A 7,936-nucleotide genomic window follows, 5' to 3' on the forward strand; every position below is an offset into this window, starting at 1 on the left:
TTGAAGAAGGAAGCATATGTCAGGATAGATCGAGTGAATCCTTAGAAGAGTATAAAGGAAGTAGGAGTATACTTAAGAGGGAAATCAGGAGGGCAAAAAGGGGACATGAGATAGCTTTGGCAAATAGAATTAAGGAGAATCCAAAGGGTTTTTACAAATATAGGGTGAGAGGGGAAAGATATCAAAGATACCTAAGGGGCAACTTTTTCATGCAGAGGGTGGTACGTGTATGGAATGAGCTGCCAGTGGAAATGATGGAGGCTGGTACAATTGCAACATTTATAAGGCATCTGGATGGGTATATGAATAGGAAGGGTTTGGAGGGATTTGGACTGGATGCTGGCAGGTGGGACTAGGTTAGGTTTGGATATCTGGTCGGCATGGATGAGTTGGACCGAAGGGTCTGTTTCCGTGTTGTACATCTCAATGACTCTATGAATGCAGAGGCAGCAATGAAATCAGCACTTAGTCAGAAGAATTCCAGAGCATGCAACCTACCTGAACTCAGAGGTGACATTCAAATCTTGGCATCATTGGTTTTTACAAGATAAATACACACAAATTTTGCGTGACCAGTACCTGGATTGAAAAGATTTTCTCAGTAGAAACAGAAAGTAGTACAAAACAGAGATTAATTCAGTCTTTAGATTAGAACAAGGAAGCTACCTACAGCTCAGCTCCTATCCCTTGACTGTTTAAGTGAGAAGTGTTCTTCTTGCAACATTCATTTACTTGGCTAATTTAAGGGACAGCAAGAGTCAAATATAATGTTACTAAATGAAGTAAGCAGCAGTCCAGCAGATGGAATATGTAAAAATGCAGACTATTGCTATATCCCATGTCACAATCATGGAAAAGAATATTGCAACAATTAGCCACTCCTTTCATGTTCTGGAATGCATCCAAAGAATAGTGAAGAAGACCACAAAATGAATTACCTTGAAACAACATTGCCCATTTCTGAGCCACTGGTTGTAACTTCTGACCCATTTCCCAAAAGAAAAATTGACAAAAGGACACCAACCTACAAAGCCAAGCAATGAGGACAGTTGCAAAACTCAAAATAACAATTTAAATGTTAAAGGTGCCGCATAAATAATGAAAATCCTCAAAATACTTCAACCAGGAGTATTATAGAACAAACTACGATACCGAATCACAATAGGGGTCCATCAAAAACTTGGGCAAAGTAGTAGGTTTTGGAGGAGTACCTTAAAGAAGAAGACTGGTGCGGCAATGTCTCGGCCTGGTGTGGTGGTCTCTCGGCCTGGTGTGGTGATCTCTCGGCCTGGTGTGGTGATCTCTCGGCCTGGTGTGGTGATCTCTCGGCCTGGTGTGGTGATCTCTCGGCCTGGTATGGTGGTCTCTCGGCCTGGTGTGGTGATCTCTCGGCCTGGTGTGGTGATCTCTCGGCCTGGTGTGGTGGTCTCTCGGCCTGGTGTGGTGGTCTCTCGGCTCGGTGTGGTAGTCTCTCGGCCCGGTGTGGTGGCCACTTGGCCTGGTGTAGTGACCTCTCGGCGCGACGCGACAATCTCTCGGCCCGGTATGGCAACCTCTTGGTCCGGTGTGGCGGTCTCTCGATCCGGTGTGCCAGTCTCTAGGCGCGGTGTTGCAATCTCTCGGCACAGCATAGCCATCTCTCGACCCGATGTGGTAGTCTCTCGGCCCGGCATGGCGACCTCTTGGTCCGGTGTGGCGGTCTCTCGATTCGGTGTGCCGGTCTCTTGGCCCAGTGTGACAGTCTCTCAGCCCAGAGTAGCAACCTCTCGGCCTGGCATAGCGATCTCTCGACCAGCTGCAGTGGTCACTCGATTCCACGTGGCAATCTCTCGGCCCAGCATAGCAATCTCTCGGCCCGGTGTGGTGGTCTCTCGGCCCAGTGTGGCATTCTCCAGGCCCATCATGGTGGTCTCTTGGCCCGGTGTGATAGTCTCACGGCCCAGAGTAGCGACCTCTCGGCTTGGCATGGCAATCTCTCGGCCCACTGCGGTGGTCACTCGGTCCCGCGTGGCGATCTCTCAGCCTGGCATAGTGAACTCTCGGTCCGGTGTGGCGACCTCTCGGCCCTGTGCAATGGTCACTCGATCCCGCGTGGCAACCTCTTGGCTCGGTGTGGCGGTCACTCGGTCCCGTGTGGCGGTCTCTCGGCCCCGTGTGGCGATTTCCCGGCCCAGCGTGGTGATCACTCGGCTCAATCTGGTGGTCTCTCAGCTCAGTGTGCCAACCTTTCGGCCCGGTGGGTTGATCTCTTGGCCCCGTTTGATGATCTCTCGGCCTGGTGTGATGGTCTCTTGGCCCGATAAGGCAGTCTCCCGGTCCGGTCCGGTGACCTCCAGGCCTGGTATGGCGATCTCTCGGCCAGATGTGGTGATCTCTAGGCCCAGTGTGGTGGTCTCTCGACCCGATACGGTGTTCTCTCGGTGCAGTGTGGCAGTCTCCCGGCCTGGTTGGCGATCTCTCGGCCCTGTGTGTCAGTCTCTTGGCCTGGTGTGGAAATTTCTTGGCCTGGTGTGCCAATTCCTTGGCCCAGTGTGGAGGTCTCTCGGCCCGGTGTGGCGATTCCCTGGCCCGGTCTGGTAATCTTTCAGCCCGGTGTGGCGGTCTCTCAGCCCAGCGTGGTGATTTCTCAGCCCAGTGTGGCGATCCTTCGGCCTGGTGTGGCGATTTCTCGACCCAGTGTGGTGGTCTCTCGGCCCAGGGTAGCTTCAGTGTGGACCTTCGGCCGAGGGAAGAAGCACAACACTGCCTGGATGCTCGATGTTGGCATGGATTGAGTTGCATTGACTGTTATTCGGAAATTTTTTCTCATTTATTCTTATGACCTGTAATGTATAGAAATCAGCTTAACTTAATTTTAAACAATTGTATAAAACTTAACCAAGTTTGATTTCTCCATCCACAATCACTCTGAATTCCAGAAAGGTAGAACAAAGTCACATAAAATGAATTATGTCAGTTAACCCCTCAGGTATTAGCTGAATAACTGGATTTGAACATTTTCGAGGTTAAAGCACACACAAGGTGTGCGCACACACAATGCCAAATCAAAATGCGATACATTTCAACCCCTGGGTGTTGCTTCAGCCTCACCTCAAGACTCAAATGGTATCTAGGCCAAACAGCTATGCAATGTTATTATTCGCAAGTGCATTATTTACTGTTACTAAGAAGGTCCTAATATTAAATTTGCACATCTCATCTGAAGCTGAAACTTCCTCCCTATTTGCAAAGGCATTTTCACTCTGGTTGCTGGGTAGATTTACCATTAGAGACTGTGAAATAATCTAGAATAGATAGAAAACGTAGCTAGTTCTTTCTCGAATTGTATTGCTTCTTTTGCGAATACATTTTCCTTGCTAATAACTGTTCCTGATATGTTTATTGGATATTTAATTTGGTGCACTTCATCCATCCTCAATTATTCAGGTGCTTTTAAACACATTGCTCATTCAATATTTTGTGACTGCAATCTTCATTTCTGCATGGCATTAATATAACAGGTGATTCTGATTCTTAACACTTTAGTAAAACCAGTGTCAAATTGTTATTTAACTTTGGCAGAACACACAAACAAACAGTCAAACCTGTTTTCTAAATGGTTAATATGTCCAATGGTCCTTCACAAAACATTATCAAACAAAATTTGACACCAAGGTATGATATTTGAACAAGCTGGGTCAAAAGGTTGTGACACGGGGAGCGCCTAAATTTGGAGGAAGCAGAGATGCATCAGTTTTCAGAGAGAATTTTAAAGATTAGCATCTTGGCAGCAGAAGCCACCAGCAAAGAAGTCGATAAAATTTGACACACAATTGGACTACAATTATCACCCCAGTGTTGGGCTAGAGAAAATAAAGCTGAGGGCATGGAGGGATCTAGAAACAAGACAAATACTTTCAGATCATAGAATCAGTACAGTATGGAAGCAGGCCATTCAGCCCATCGAGTCCACACCAACTTCCAAAGAGCATCCCACTTAGACTGCTCCCCCCACCATCCCTGTAAACCTACATTTCCCATGGTCAATCCACCTGACCTGCACATCTTTGGACTGTGGGAGGAAACTGGAGCACCCAAAGGAAAACGACACAGACAGGGGGAGAATGTACAAACTCCACACAATACCCGCCCAAGGGTAGAATCAAACCTGGGTCCCTGGCGCTGTGAGGCAGCAGTGTTAACCACTGAGCCACTATACCACCCAGTGTAGGTGTTTCCTTCCCATTACTGTAGTTTATTCCTTAACTCATTTCTTCAATGCATTGGATTCCAACTTTACCTATTCCCAAATTAAAGCAAATTAATTGTTTATTCTTAAAATTCAATCAATTGTATCAGTAATAATCACAGGTGAGGTGGCGGAAGACTGAAAGTTGGCAAATGTAGTGCCACTGTTTAAGAAGGGTTGGAAGGACAAGCCAGGGAACTATAGACCAGTGAGCCTGACCTCGGTGGTGGGCAAGTTGTTAGAGAGAATCCTGAGGGACAGGATGTACATGTATTTGGAAAGGCAAGGACTGATTAGGGATAGTCAACATGGCTTTGTGCATGGGAAATCATGTCTCACAAACTTGATTGAGTTTTATGAGGAAGTAACAAAGAGGACTGATGAGGGCCGAACAGTAGATGTGATCTATATGGACTTCAGTAAGGCGTTTGATAAGGTTTCCCATGGGAAACTGATTAGCAAGGTTAGATCTCATGGAATACAGGGAGAACTAGCCATTTGGATACAGAACTGGCTCAAAGGTAGAAGACAGAGAGTGGTGGTTGAGGGATGTTTTTCAGACTGTAGGCCTGTGACCAGTGGAGTGCCACAAGGATCAGTACTGGGTCCTCTACTTTTTGTCATTTACATAAATGATTTGGATGCGAGCATTATAAGTACAGTTAGAAAGTTTGCAGATGACACCAAAATTGGAGGTGTAGTGGACAATGAAGAGGGTTACCTCAGATTACAACAGGATTTGGACCAGATGGGCCAATGGGCTGAGAAGTGGCAGATGGAGTTTAATTCAGATAAATGTGAGGTGCTGCATTTTGGGAAAGCAAATCTTAGCAGGACTTATACACTTAATGGTAAGGTCCTAGGCACTGTTGCTGAACAAAGAGACCTTGGAGTGCAGGTTCATAGCTCCTTGAAAGTGGAGTCACAGGTAGATACGATAGTGAAGAAGGCGTTTGGTATGCTTTCTTTTATTGGTCAGAGTATTGAGTACAGGAGTTGGGATGTTATGTTGTGGCTATACAGGACATTGGTTAGACCACAGTTGGAATTTTAATTGCAATTCTGCTCTCCTTCCTATCGGAAAGATGTTGTGAGACTTGAAAAGGTTCAGAAAAGATTTACAAGGATGTTACCAGGGTTGAAGGATATGAGCTAAAGGTAGAGGCTGAACAGGCTGAGGTTGTCTTCCCTGGAGCATTGGAGGCTGAGGGGTGACCTTATAGAGGTTTACAAAATTATGAGGGGCATGGATAGAGTAAATAGGCAGAGTCTTTTCCCTGGGGTTGGAGAGTCCAGAACTAGAGGGCACAGATTTAGGGTGAGGGGGGAAAGATATAAAAGAGATCTAAGGGGCAACCTTTTCACACAGAGGGTGGTACGGGTATGGAATGAGCTGCCAGAGGATGTGGTGGAGGCTGGTACAATTGCAACATTGAAGAGGCATTTGGATGGGTATATGAATAGGAAGAGTTTGGAGGGATATGGGCCGGGTGTTGGCAGGTGGGACTAAATTTGGTTGGGATATCTGATCGGCATGAACGGGTTGGACTGAAGGGTCTGTTTCTATGCTGCCCATCTCTATGATCTGTGACTCTAATAGTGTAAGCAAGTGATAAGTACAATGATTAACTTCAGAAACTTTAACTCTTCCTGGAATATTTTGTATTTCCTAGCACCAAGCATAAAAAGTATGCTACTAAATTGGGATAGCAAATTAGAATTTTAAACACATGGGGAAAAAATATTTTTATAAGACAGTTGGTAACAAGGTGAATTGGCTGATTACACAAAATGAACCCCATTATTGTAATGTTCTCATCTTCAAAGACATGTTCAACATGCTTGGTATTGGAGATTATAAAGTACCAAAATAAAAACAAAGCTAAACAAAAAAAAATTCCCTAAAAATGTCCGAACTTACAACATCAGTTTTAGTGCAACTAAGAGCTCCTGGTTCAGAGACTCTCAAGGACCTACTCCTGTTCCTAAGCAATGCCCCCTTTCTTCCAAAACACTTAGTAGGTACTTCACCTAGGGATATAAAAATTAAAATATTTACCTAAGGTAATATTCTCCCCCACCCCACTCTACTCACATTATCAACTTCTATAAATTTATTTTACAAGCGTGTGGGTGTCACTGACACATCCAGTATTTACTTCCCAACTCTAATTGATTAGAGAGCAATGAAGAGTCAACCACATTGGTGTGGGTCTGGAATTCACCTGTAGGTTAGACCAGTTGAGGATGGCAGATTTCCTTTCTACAAGGAAACATACATTTTTTTATGACAATAGACAAATGGTTATATGGTCATCAGAAGGGGTACAGGAGTTGGGACATCATATGTTGCGGCTGTACAAGACATTAATGAGGCCACTTTTCAAATTCTGCGTACAATTCTGGTCACCCTCCTATAGGAAGGATGTTGCTAAACTTAATAGGGTGCAGAAAATATTTACAAGGATGTTGCTGAGACTGGAGGATTTGAGTTATAGGGAAAGGCTGAATAGGCTGGGACTTTTTTCTCTGGAATGGCGAAGGCTGAGATTTATAAAATTACATGGGGCATGGATAGGATGAATAGCTGAGGTCTTTTTGATAGTATGGGGGCAACTTCAAAACTAGAGGGAATTGTTTTAAGGGGAGAGAAGGAAGGTTTAAAGAGGACTTGATGGGTAACTTTTTCACACAGAGGGTGGTGCATATATGGAGTGAGCTGCCACAGGAAGTGGTAGAGGTTAGTCCAATTGCAACATTTAAAAAACGTCTAAATGGGTACATAAATAGTAATGGGTTAGAGGGACATGGGACCAAATGCTGGAAAATGGGATTAGGTCAGATCAGGATGTCTGGTTAGCAGGGACAAGTTGGACTGAAGGGTCTGTTTCCGTGCTGTATGACTAAGGCAAATATACAATACTTTCTGCACTGAAGCAACATTCACTGGCATAAACTGTTAGTAAATGCATGACAACTACATTGCAGTCTATATATGTGAAAACCGTCCTTAGGCACATTATCCATTCAATTAGTTGCTTAAATAAATTATTGGTCTTTTTCAGAATATATAGAACAAATAGCCTTGAATGCAAACACATCGCCACCTTTACAAGAATAAAGGTTATTTAACACATTCTCAGGAAGATAAGCCAAGCTAAGAATGTATTTAAATTTGACTCAACATCACCATTAACAAAGTTACCTGATGTATCCACATCTCCCAAGGGTTTTCATTGACCTTGTACTAACTGGCATTAGCTACATTCCAGTCAGCAATTACAACTAATGTCCAGAAGTGAAGCCTACAATTTAACCAATTTTCAATTTGTTCTGATCCATTTTTTTTCAGGCATTCAATATAATGATTCTCCTTTAGCTCTTTAACAGGTCAAGCCCTCTAGATACACGCATGTTAACAGCTAATCAGCTTTTGTGTTGTACCTGTCATTCATAAAGAGTTCATAGCTTCCACAATTAAAAGTCCAGCTCGAAGAAAAGTTGTTTGTTTTTTAGCTGTAGCATCCAAAATGGCAAGACCACAGAATTTTCTTTATATGAACGTTCCCATTCTGAGAAACACCAGTAATGTTGCTGTAGAACTGTGTGAAGCAAGTTTTTGGATTTAATCCAGATCCCTAGAGTCTGAAATCGCTAAGCATTTTTTCACACAGTGGTTAAAATCTGTGCTATCAAGTTGCAGCTAAG

Source organism: Chiloscyllium plagiosum, unplaced genomic scaffold (genome assembly GCF_037043375.1).
Source record: "Chiloscyllium plagiosum isolate Xiang-an unplaced genomic scaffold, Cpla_swu_hap1 HiC_scaffold_26, whole genome shotgun sequence".
Lineage (NCBI taxonomy): Eukaryota > Metazoa > Chordata > Chondrichthyes > Orectolobiformes > Hemiscylliidae > Chiloscyllium > Chiloscyllium plagiosum.